Here is an 11,430-nt window from a genome sequence, read left to right as displayed (position 1 = left end):
TTTGGGCACCCATTTGAACTTCAGCTCAGCTTATCACCCGCAGACAAACGGTCAGACTGAAAGAACTAACCAGATCCTAGAAGATATGTTGAGAGCCTGTGCGTTGCAAGACAAGTCAGGATGGGACAAAAGGTTACCTTATGCAGAATTCTCCTACAACAATAGTTACCAGGTCAGCTTGAAGATGTCACCGTTTCAGGCACTCTATGGGCGGAGTTGTAGGACTCCGCTGCACTGGGACCAGCCTGGAGAGAGACAGGTGTTTGGCCCCGACATCTTGCTTGAAGCCGAAGAGAATATCAGAATGGTTCGGGAGAACCTGAAGACAGCCCAGTCAAGGCAGCGAAGCTATGCGGACAGAAGGAGAAGGGAACTGAGTTTTGAAGTGGGAGACTACGTCTATCTGAAGGTGTCACCTATCAAGGGAGTCAGAAGGTTCGGAGTCAAAGGCAAGCTAGCACCCCGGTACGTCGGACCATATCAGATTCAAGCCAAGCGTGGAGAAGTGGCCTACCAGCTCGACCTACCAGAGAGTTTGTCAGCAGTGCACAATGTGTTCCATGTGTCACAATTGAAGAAGTGTCTGCGAGTACCAGAAGAACAGTTGCCAGTGGAAGGTTTGGAAGTCCAGGAAGATCTGACATACATAGAGAAGCCAACGCAGATTCTGGAGTTTGCAGACAGAGTCACCCGGAGGAATACCATCAGAATGTGCAAAGTCAGATGGGGTCACCACTCTGAGGAAGAAGCAACCTGGGAACGAGAAGATGACCTGAAGGCCAAATACCCTGAACTCTTTGCTGACCAACCTTGAATCTCGGGGCGAGATTCTTTTAAGGGGGATAGGTTTGTAACACCCTGAATTTGGGGGTATAAAATTTCTTTGCTCATATTCACAAATTCAGGTGTTACTTCCTTTTCTCATCCTTCCTAATTCTTTTCTCTCTCATTTCTATAGGAGCTAAGTGCTTATTTTACTTGTAATAATAGTCTATTATGTTAAACCCTAAGGGAGTATGAATTGTTGCATCATGTTGAACCCTAGATTTCACTTTTGTTTGGTGCATAATTCTCAAAAGGTCTAATTTGAATTTGGGGCTCATTTGAATTTGAATCAAATAGAATAAATAAAAGAAAAGGGAAAAACAATTCAGAATAAAAGGAAAAGGCAAAACAGCCCACTTACCCGCCCTCCTCGGCCTTTCGGCCCAGTCGGCCCACCCCGCGCGCGCCTCTCTTCCCCCCCTTCTCTCTCTGCGCAGCGGGCCCGGCCTGTCGGCGCGCCCGCCTTCCGCGCACCCGCCTCCCTCTCTCACTGCTCGTCCGGCCCTACCTGTCGGCGCCCGCCTTCCCCGCGCGCGCCCGCTCCCTCGCTCTCTCTCTGCCCGTGGGCCCAACCCGTCAGCCCCGCTTCTCTCGCGCCCGCACCCGCTTTCTTCTCTCTCTCTGCGTCGCGGGCCCGGGCTGTCAGCCCCGTCGTCCCCGCGTAACCGCCGCCGAGCTGCTCGCGCCCACCTCCCCCGCGCCCACGTCGCGCGTGGAACTCGCCCCACCTCGCCCTCGGCCACTTGTGCCCCGAGCCCACTCGCCCTCACCCTCTCCCCCCATTTGCGCCCAGTAGACCCTCTCTCCCCCCCTCGCTGCGCGCACGCAGAGCACCGCCGCCATAACCCCGCCGTCCCGAGCTCGGTTCTTCGTCGCCGTTGGAGCTCCGCCGTGCCCTTAGCCCCGGTGAGCTCCGCCCCGACGCCCGCAACTCGGAACGCGCCCCAATTCCCTCTCCCTCTCCCTATTTCTCTCTGCCCGTGCTCACCCGTCGTCCGCCGTGCAGCCGCCACCGTCGACCCGGGTCCCCGTCGCGTCTCCGTCGCCGCCGAGGAGTCCCCGGAGCCCGCCTTGAGGTAACGGACCTCTCCCGCCCCTATCGCCCCTTGTTTTGCTCTCTGTTGCGTTTGATTGCTCGCCGGAGTAGAGTAGCCCCGCCGCCGAGCCGCCCCGCCGTGAACCGCCCCCCTCCGGTGCCTCTGCCCCGACCCAAACCCCACCAATGGAGTCCCCGTGCCCTCCCCGACCTCCCCGACCACTCGGATTGCCCCAGAGCCCCGCCAGTCGCCCGTGCCCCTCGTCTCCGGCGAGCCCTCCGCCGCGGGGACGAGCGCCGCCGCCCCAGCTAGCCGTAGGGAAGACCCAGGCCGCCCATCCGATCTCCGCCGTTCAGCCCAGATCGGGCGGCCCTGATTCAACTCGCCCGGACCTAATCCTGGCCGTCCGCCAGCGATCCAGCGGCCCAGGCCCACTGCCCCCCTCACCCTGTCTCTCTGCCCGCTAGGCCCCACTTGTCAGCTCGCCCGCGCGCTCGCGCTGTCCGCCCGGCCCCGCCCGTCAGTCCGCCCGCGCGCTCTGCTCGCCCGGTCCCGCTTGCCAGTCGCCCGCGCCCGCGCTGTCCGCCCGGTCCCGCTTGCCAGTCGCCCGCGCCCGCGCTGTCCGCCCGGCCCCGCCTGTCAGCCGCTCCCGCCGCCGCGCGCCCGCGCGCCCGCCCGCAGGATCTAATCCTAGCCGCCGATCTGAGATCCAACGGCTGTAGGCGCCCGATACCCCTTCGCCCGCGCATTTTCTTAAAGAGCCCCCCTGTTTTCTGGAAATTGCGCCTGCCATCCCTGGTTTCTCGCAGTTAGGTCCTCGGACCTTTTATTTAATTCAAAATAAGTCCTTAGGGTATAATTTTAACCCCTAAACTTGTAAAATTCATAACTTTGTCATATGAACTCCAAATTAGGTGCTTCAAATTGCAAAATGTTCATAATATTATTATCTATCTGTTTATGCAATGTTTCCCTGCTGTTTCCATGTATTAATTAATAGCTAATCACTAGGATAGGATTAAGACTATTGAAACCTTATTTAAGATAATTGGAAATGAGTAGACTTTAATAATAGTTGGATTACTTAAGTTTATGGACTTAAACACTTAAGTTTAGGAACTTAAACCAGATAATTATTTAATCCCACCCCTGACTTAGATCTGATTAGTAGATAGTAAATCACTTTGTGTAGTCCTCTACCCCCAGACCTAGGGAACTTTAGAGTGCCTATCCCTTTCTTGTTATGAACTTGTGGCCCCTCTCTACTGCATATGTTTGGTATATTGTTTTCTGTTTGTTATTTTCCCAAGTGCATAGTGTGAATGATTGCTTTGCGTAGACAACGAGCAGTCTGTGTTTCCCGAGGCAGTTGCAGAGGAAGTCCCTGATCAGCAGTTTGGTGAAGGCAAGTGTCCTCTGTCCCACTATGTCCTATTCATTTATAACTTACTACCCCGCATTACTCACTTGAAACCTAAGGATTGACTAGCTTTACACTTTACTTTGTCCTTGATGACCTTATGGGCTATTATGGTTAGCACTTTGCTATTGCTTTAACATAATCAATGAACATGATGTGACTATTTATGATACTGTTATCCTGATGATGTTGATGATCTTGTGATACTCTAGGGGGCTCAGGCTGTTTCCTGAGTACCTCTCTGTAAGGACTGGTTCGTTGAGAGACCACCCGGGATAACAGTGCAACCATGAGGGTGAAATGGGATGCCCTTAGCTGATTAATTGGATGAACTAGAGGTGTAGTTGCTTAGCCGTCGTGCCGTCAATGGGGTCCAGGCACAGTGCTTGCTCTGCCGAGGCTGAGTGCCGAGGTTCTTTCGTTTTGCTCTTTGTTAGTCACTCTCCTGCGGGGAGGGGTACTGTGTTTATCAAACTGGAGAAACCTAACGGGCAGCTACGATCTCTAGGGAATCTTTGTAAAAGCTACGTAGTGATGCCCTGCCGGACCACCTAGGTAGTGGTCAATGGGGATTAGCTCTCCCCGGGTAGAAAGGGAATCATGACTCATGGGTAAAGTGTGCAACCTCTGCAGAGGGTAGTGAAACTGGTATATCAGCCGTGCTCACGGTTAAGAGCAGCCTTGGGATCCTCTTTGATTAGAGATACAGATGGTTCGAGATACAATGGTTATGATATGGTTCTGGTTCGACTATGATGATGATGTTCCTCGATGAGGAAATGGTTTACGGATTGGTTAATGCTAAAATCTGGCTTCTACTAATGATAAATACTTGACCAACTAAAAGCAACTGCTGGAGCCTAACCCCACATAAAGCTAGTCCACCTCAGCCAAATGGGACATTTGCTGAGTACGTTGATGTGTACTCATCCTTGCTTTACCACAAAACACCAGGTTGTCCGCATTGTAACCACTACTCGGGAGAAGGCGAAGCCGTGGAAGGAGACTTCCAGGAGTTCCAAGACTACGATGAATTCTAGGTGTGGGTTGGCGGCAACCCCCAGTCAGCTGCCTGTGGAGGCTTTATCTTTACTGTGTTTCGTTTAGCACTTTGATTTACCTGTTAAGACAATGACTATGTGGATGTCTATGACTCTATGATGTAATAAGTACTCTTTTAAGTTATTATTCGAGCATTGTGTGATGATGTTCATTTATGTAATCGCTGTGTACGTGAGTTCTGATCCTGGCACGTACATAGTTCGCATTCGGTTGCCTTCTAAAACCGGGTGTGACAACGTGTTGCATAATCGCGTAAATAAAGGGACAGTTACAGTTTGAGAGCATTAGTAGAAGGAAATAAATTTTAATTTACAGCCGCAGTTCGCGGGTTCTGCTCGGGCGGATTCCAGCGTAAAACGTGAGCTAAAACAGCGTAAATGAGTACGAAATTTAGCGTAAATCATATATCTGTTTTGTAACAGCGAATGGAGTCCGAAAATTATGGCGTGAAAATTGATCACGTTCGATCATGCACGGATTTTGGCTTGGTCAAATTTCAGCGTAAAACGTGAACCAAACAGCGTAAATGGGTACAAATTTTATCGTACATCATCAATCTATTTCGTAACCACGAATGTGGCCTAAATTATGGCGTGAAAATCGCGCTCCGATCGTGCTCGGGTTCTAGGCCAGGTGGATTTAAGCGTAAGACGTGGTCCGAAACAGCGTAAATGGATACGAATTTTAGCGTAAATCAATGATCTGTTTCAAAACGACGAATGTGGTACTTGCTTTTTAGTGGAAGCGTAAAATGCAATAAGAAAGAACCCAAAGACAAAATCTTTTTTTTGCCGACCTATACATGCGACATGGGGGTGAATTAATAACTGAACGAACCCAAGACAAGAAAGAAAACGATGAAGCCATTTGTTGTTCCTGAATCTTGATCCGTCACGCTCACGCCCGGCCATGGAACTGAGGTCAGAAGAGTAGCCACTAGACAATACAGAGGGCACGGCGGTCAGAAGAACAAGAGCTTGGACTTGGAGCTGCATCTGAAGGGGAGCACGGTGCCGTTGGGCTAGAAGAAGCGGAGCTGGCACGCCAGGCGCATCCACTGGTCGACGCCGACGATCCCCGCGACCTTCCATCGCGTCCGGGCCTCCCCCTCCACCCGGAACGGCACCACGCCGTCGCAGAGCGCGGCCTCCATGGCGGCGCTGCCGGCGTCGCCCAGCGGGGCGCCCTGCGCGCGCCCCACGTACGCCAGCGGGAGGATGCCCCTGGCGGGCACGCAGAACGGGTAGGACCGTGACCTGCACGTCGTCCAGCGCCCCCATCTGCCCGTACACCAGCGCGTACAGGCTCGCCGCCCGCACCGCCACGTACGGCGCGCGGGGCTGCAGCAGCAGCACCACCACAAGGACGGCCACGACCCCCAGCAGCACCACGACCGCCAGCACCATGAACAACACCACCGCCGCCCACTCCGCCGCGCCCGACCGGTGCCTCCTGAAGCTGTACCGCCGCGGACGCTGAGGCTCCTCCTCGCGCCCCCTCCACGTCCGCCAATCCGCCGGCTGGAGAGCGCCGCGGCGGCCGGGGCTCTCCTGCTCACGGGCGCGTGCTCGCACGCCCGAGGGAACCGTCGCCGCCGCTAAAACCTAATCCCTGGCAGCGTGGGGGTGTTTTTATAGTGACGGCGTGGGACTGGATAATCGTGAGCGCGTGGGCAGGATCGTGGGCCCGATTCACGTAATTTGCGCAGACTATATTTGCATAAACTGATACACACATCAGCATAACTCGTATTATGATTTAGCGTAAGCACAGGTAGGTACAATAAGCCAAAAAGGGTCCGGTGCGGTCTGCACACCTGGTCGAGGCTTCCTGTAGTTAAATAGAGCCCAGGGCTCTAAATACTACATCTATATATTATATATTATATATATATATAGGGACGAAGTAATGGAAGCCCTGGGCTTCCATTAGTACCAGGAAGCCCCAGCCAGGTATAGTCACGTCTCGTACCAGCATGCGTCCCATCGGGCACGGGTTCTTACTCGGACATATTTTAGCGTAAAACGTGAACAAAAACAGCGTAAATGATTACGAATTTTAACGTAAATCATAGATCTGTTTTGAAACGGCGAATGCGGCCCGAAAATTGCGGCGTAAAAATCTTGCGCGTCCCATCGTGATCGGGTTCTGACTCGGACAGATTTTAACGTAAAACATGAACCAAAACAGCGTAAATGGGTACGAAATTTAGCGTAAATCGTATATATGTTTCGTAACCGCAATTGGATCCCAAATTACGTCGTAATAATCGCGTGCGTCCGATCGTGCGCGGGATTTGGATCGAATAGATTTTAGCGTAAAACATGAGCTAAAACAACATAAATAAGTACACAATTTAGCGTAAATCGTATATATGTTTCGTAACAGCAAATGAGGCCCGAATTACGGCGTGAAAATCGCGTGCAGCCGATTGAGCGCGAGTTCTGGCTCGGACAGATTTAAGCGTAAATCGTGAACCAAAACAACATAAATGAGTACGAATTTTACCGTAAATCGTCCATCTGTTTTATAATAACGAATGTAGACTGAATGTATCTCTCAGCGCACGAGGTTGTCATAAAACGCATCAAGAAATTTCGTAAATTGGTGTAAGATACAACAAGAAGTGATCTGAGCTAATTGTAGCGTAAGATGCAAGGTAACCATCTACAGAAGAACTGTTTCAAATTTTGCAATAAGATATAATAGATAATTATTCATGTACTCAACTATGATAATGTCGTGTTTACATTTTAGCTGTTGGTACATACACACAACATGGACATCCTAGGCCTGGGATCTGACCAAAGGTGCAGAGGTCTCACTAGGATTTTGGAGCATGCCGCCACTTCATTGAGCAATAGCAAATTCTCCATTTGCAGACCATATGCATTCTGTCAGTAAGCATAAAAAACGATATCAATGTTCATAAATACATCCCATGCTAACCAAACATACAAAATAATAGAAGGTCAAATTCTATGCTAAGATTCACCAAAATAATTGGAGCGCAGAAAGGATGAATTAAAACAAGATAACCAGGGTGTAAAAAAATCCTATTGTTGTGGTGGTGTACCTTGTCCATCATTCTGAAAAACATAGAAAATTGATTCAATGCATATCCTTAACACTGGAAACTCTAGGACAACTCATGGACGATTTATTTGATATCGGCAATTTTAATATGCATACATCAGAATCTAGTTTGCCTTCTGGATACATGGGCAGTGTATCACAAAACCAAATGTTAAAAGGCATGTCAAACCTGCAAGATCAACCCAAGTGTATAATAAACCAGCGGATGAAGAAAACTAGAATAACGGTTTTGCAAAAGAAATATATAATCCTATGCAAATAGGCAAACTCAATAGAAACATGCAGCTGTTTACTTTAACTACCTACCAGCCACTTTTATTAGTCCAATATAAGTACTCATCCAATAAACATATTAACGGTAAAGTTGATACATCATTCAACAGTACCCTGCCTTTCAGCCAAAAAGGCAACCCAATGAACCACGTCAATTCAAGGTGCAAACACATAAGGGAGTAGGATCCATCTGCCAAACTGTTGTTTAAGGATGTTTAATGCTTCGAAAGGTAATCAACCACAACAAGCTAATAGGAAAGGATTAGGAAGAACATTCCTGAACTTGTTGGCATATATGTTTCATCCATACATACCAATCCTCTACTCTCTATTTGTTATTTATGGAACCCCTCCCTCCAATGCCCCACCCCAAAAACATACAAACAAACACATGGACATACACAGAGAGGTCGCAGTGGATCCATGTAAAGCCTAGGGGGTTCACAGAATACACAATTATATATATGCTAATCATGTAATATTTGTGTTAATTCATTTAAAACTAATGTGCTTGGTTCCACAGGTAGTCAGGTATTGAATCCTGGATCGTCCACTGGTCTACATAACTAACATAACATCCTTGTGTATGATCAAACAAGAAAACAAAGCAATGTTTCAGAAGAAAGAAACCTTATAATCAGGATGCCCTGGTCGAGCTTCCTCGCTCGCTCCCTGAGCGCATGCTGGCCATGGAACTTGTTCAGCCCACCCTGGTCAAGCACAAACATCAGCATCGGCAGAACGAATTAGCTACCACAACAAATAATTAATACACCAAAACGAAGAGGCCGTCGATCGGGTATGCATGCTTCCTGCCCCTTTCCTCACCTCCTGCTAAGAGGAAAAAAGGACCGGCAGTAAGGGAGTGGAAGCAGGGGCAGAAATTACGGGTGATTAGCGTGGGCGAGAGGCTGGGTTACAATGGACCTGGGTGGGGTGGTGATGGCCGCGGACGACAGTGCTTCAGAGCTCGGCCTGCTCGGCGGCGGCGGATATACCGGGGACGGGGCAAATACAGCCAGGGGAGAGGACGACGAGAGGCAACAGGTCGAAGCAGGCGACGCCAGCATCCGTCGTCGTCGTGGACGCGGTGGCTGCCACCAAGGAGGCGACACCGTTCTTGCTGCCGTCAATGTGAGCTTGTGTGCCTCCTCACAGAGCCACTCACCATTGCATCGTAGATCTAGGCGAGCGGCGACGGCACGAGGAAGCTGAAGGCGTTGAGGCTGAGCTAGAGGACGAGCTTGGACGACCACCACACTGAGTGCCACGAGTTGCGGCAGTCGTGCACCTCTCTGGCGTCCACGTCGGGCGGGGTTGGATGCGGCGGCAGGATTGGCATCTATCGCGGCGGCGGCGGGTTACGATGGATGGGGTTGGGGTAGGGTGCAAGTGGAACCGTCGAAAGGGATAGGGTTAGGGTTGTGGTCGACATGGTGTGAATTGATCGGGGTAGAAAGGTGAATTTACTGGACCAAAGATGGGACGTGGGCGCCGGTTTGCGGATGGGTTAAATGGCTTGTGGTGGCACGACTGAACTAAAGATATTAGACTGGGGCTTTCTCTAGTAGTTGAGAGCCTAGGGCTTCTAATACTATAACTATATATATATACTAGGTCCATGCCCGTACGTTGCAACGGGAGTAAAAAATAGATACAGATCGACAAACATCACTAATCACTTGAAAACATTCTCCTTGCATCTCTAGAGTACATTAAAGTGCCTGATTACAAAGTATGAATAATTCCAATAAAGACAAGCTTACATAGTTTAGGCAGACACATCAGGTAGAACTTTAATATGCAAAATCTGTATGGTTGTCAAGGTAGAACATTTGTATTATATTATTCACAATAGATTGTGCTTAGGGAGTTCATACATCTTATGGGGGGAGAGTAGTAGGGATTCTGTGTTCCAAGGTGACAAACACAGGGAGAGCTGCTCTACAATCTGAAAAAAGAACAAGAACAAGGACAAGTATTTTTCCTTTATTTTTATCCCACCTCCTAAATTGTCTGTATTGCCTCTGGTTCCTATTTCCCATTTGTTGGTTCGTTTCTTCTCAGCGTGGTCAAGGATGAAATAGTACATGTGCAACAGGGGTGTTCTAGCAAACCAAAAAGGCCACCCCTGATTCCTCCACCATCAAAGAGTAAATATTAATAAGATTCTGTTTCTGTTCATAAGCACAGCAGAAACAACAAGTCCCTTGTCACACACACACAACATGCTTTCATATTTAGTACACTGAAAGGTAGCCAAGGACCCCCCTCTAAAAAAGAAAGACATCCAAAGGAACTCAAGGAACCTGATTAATAGTCTGTTAACTTATGTAACCTGAATGTTCGTTAGCTTTTCCATGGCATTACTAATTACCCCCACGAAAACAAGAAAATTCTCAGCGATTTCTCCACAGACAAAGGCAATGTATCTTTCTAAAGAAAAAAGGAAACAAAATCGTACGTGGACGCTACGAAAAGGCAACCAATCTTCTTATCGTACATATTGAACATTTCGATTCCAAGCTATCACATCAAGCATGAACAGAAGTAATCCCTAAGCAGTCAGCACGAAACGATTATAGGCAGGCCGAAGGCTCACATGATTAGAATCTGAGTAAGGGATAAACCAACATAAATCTCACCGTAAATACGGCCATAAATACGGAGAGTGACTTGGTGAAGAAACACGTATTGGAAGAAAATTCCCGTACAAACACTGAAGGAGCAAACACATAAACCCACAGCTTTTTTTAATGAGGTATGAAATCAAACAGGGCTCCAAAAGGAAGAATCTTTTCGCAGCAACAGCGACCAGAATCCCAGCAGGAACCATGATCCACCAGCACGCATTTGACAGCGCAAAAGCAGGGGGAAGAAAAAGCGTATCGGATTCCGCTTTCCCGTCCTCTCCCTTTTCCTCAGAAATGGCCGACAATGACCATCCTGCTCCCCCGCGAGAACCCGTCGACCATGAAAGATCCCCGTCCCTCGTCAGGGAATGAATCCGAGAACTGAGACTGTTGCTGCTCACCTCAGATGCGGCCACGGCGGTGGCGGCGAAGACGGAGGAGTGGAGAACCGGGATGCTGCGGCCGAAGAGCTTAATGGCGGCGTCCTATGCACAGTCCTGGTCCAGGCCTTCGGGCGCGGCCATGGCGCGCCGATCTCGGCCCCGCGGTCACCGGGAACAGGCGGCGCCTTGTGCGGAGGGCATGCGACGTTCCCGAGGGCGTGGTGCCGAGGAATGGAAGGGGGAGAGAAGAGCGACAGGAAGACGACGGTGATGATTGCGTGGGTGCTCGAGCGGAAAGGCGACCTGCTGGTTTGGCCTGGACTCTGGAGCGAGGTTGTGCCCGGGCGAGGAGAATTCGGTGGCCTTTTTGCCCCCTTTTCTGATGGCTGCAGGAGAAGGAAGCGCGACCGGGGCAGTCAGTGAGAATGTGATAGCGGGAAGCATGAATCTGCGCGCGATTTGTGGGCGCGGACAGAGCTGCCATGGATGGCGGCGGTGATGATTGCGTGAGTGCTCGAGCGGAAAGGCGACTGCCATGAATCTGCGCGCGATTTGTGGGCGCGGACAGAGCTGCCATGGATGGCGGTGGATTGCAGAGAGGAGCACGGAGCAGGGCAGACTGCAGAGGTGTGGGCGCCAAGAATCGTGGCGGACTGCAGAGAGGAGAGCAGGGCGCGGCTGCCATGAATCTGTGCGCGATT

The 11,430-nt window shown here is 50.1% G+C and overlaps 1 long non-coding RNA gene across 14 annotated transcripts; it reads right to left on the bottom strand.

The window, feature by feature from the left end:
- Positions 1–6,939: 6,939 nt before the first annotated feature.
- LOC118473608 (uncharacterized) lies at positions 6,940–9,209 on the bottom strand. 14 transcript variants are annotated; one of them, XR_004853385.1, is made up of 5 exons: positions 8,641–9,209; positions 8,344–8,544; positions 7,537–7,609; positions 7,340–7,433; positions 6,940–7,238 (listed from the first exon to the last, which is right to left on the bottom strand). It is a non-coding gene; the product is annotated as an uncharacterized lncRNA (long non-coding RNA). The 14 variants fall into 14 exon arrangements; XR_004853381.1 differs by having other exon boundaries at positions 8,344–9,209; XR_004853386.1 differs by having other exon boundaries at positions 7,421–7,609.
- Between the last annotated feature and the right edge of the window lie 2,221 nt (positions 9,210–11,430).

The sequence above is a fragment of the Zea mays genome, chromosome 1 (genome assembly GCF_902167145.1).
Source record: "Zea mays cultivar B73 chromosome 1, Zm-B73-REFERENCE-NAM-5.0, whole genome shotgun sequence".
NCBI classification, from domain to species: Eukaryota; Viridiplantae; Streptophyta; class Magnoliopsida; order Poales; family Poaceae; genus Zea; species Zea mays.
This window is presented reverse-complemented; position numbering and strand designations above follow the sequence as displayed.